This window comes from Nomia melanderi, unplaced genomic scaffold (genome assembly GCF_051020985.1).
Source record: "Nomia melanderi isolate GNS246 unplaced genomic scaffold, iyNomMela1 scaffold0014, whole genome shotgun sequence".
Taxonomy (NCBI): domain Eukaryota; kingdom Metazoa; phylum Arthropoda; class Insecta; order Hymenoptera; family Halictidae; genus Nomia; species Nomia melanderi.
In genome coordinates this window covers 8,773,586-8,774,540 of record NW_027475130.1, presented here as the reverse complement: position 1 = coordinate 8,774,540, position 955 = coordinate 8,773,586, and positions in this window count along the sequence as shown.

Below are 955 nucleotides of genomic sequence, written 5' to 3'. Positions count from 1 at the left end.
GCGCAATAAACCAAAGTGCATTGTCTGTAGGAGGCCCTGGCGCATGAATCTGTGCAGCGGGAACGACCTCGGACGACCAGGGGCCGAGAAAACCACAGTCTCATGGGGCCGGACACTCAGGGTCAGGGGAAAATCCAATATATATCTGGTGATATCTCGGCTGCTATTACCGATAGCGCAATAAATCAAAGTGCATTACCTGTAGGAGGCCCTGAGGCATGAATCTGTGCAGCGGGAACGACCTCGGACCACCAGGGGCCGAGAAAAGCACAGTCTCATGGGCCCGGACACTCAGGGTCAGTGAAAAATCCAATATATATCTGCTGATATCTCGGGTGCTATTACAGATAGCGCAATAAATCAAAGTGCATTGTCTGTAGGAGGCCCTGGCGCATGAATCTGTGCAGCGGGAACGACCTCGGACCACCAGGGGCCGAGAAAAGCACAGTCTCATGGGGCCGGACACTCAGGGTCAGGGTAAAATCCAATATATATCTGGTGATATCTCGGGTGCTATTAGAGATAGCGCAATAAACCAAAGTGAATTATCTGCAGGAGGCCCTGACGCATGAATCTGTGCAGCGGGAACGACCTCGGACCACCAGGGGCCGAAAAAACCACAGTCTCATGGGGCCGGTCACTCAGGGTCAGAGGAAAATCCAATGTATATCTGGTGATATCTCGGGTGCTATTACAGATAGCGCAATAAACCAATGTGCATTGTCTGTAGGAGGCCCTGGCGCATGAATCTGTGCAGCGGGAACGACCTCGGAACACCAGGGACCGAGAAAACCACCGTCTCATGGGGCCGGATACTCAGGGTCAGTGAAAAATCCAATATATATGTGGTGATATCTCGGGTGGTATTACAGAGAGCGCAATAAATCAAAGTGAATTATCTGCAGTAGGCCCTGGCGCATGAATCTGTGCAGCGGGAACGACCTCGGACCACCAG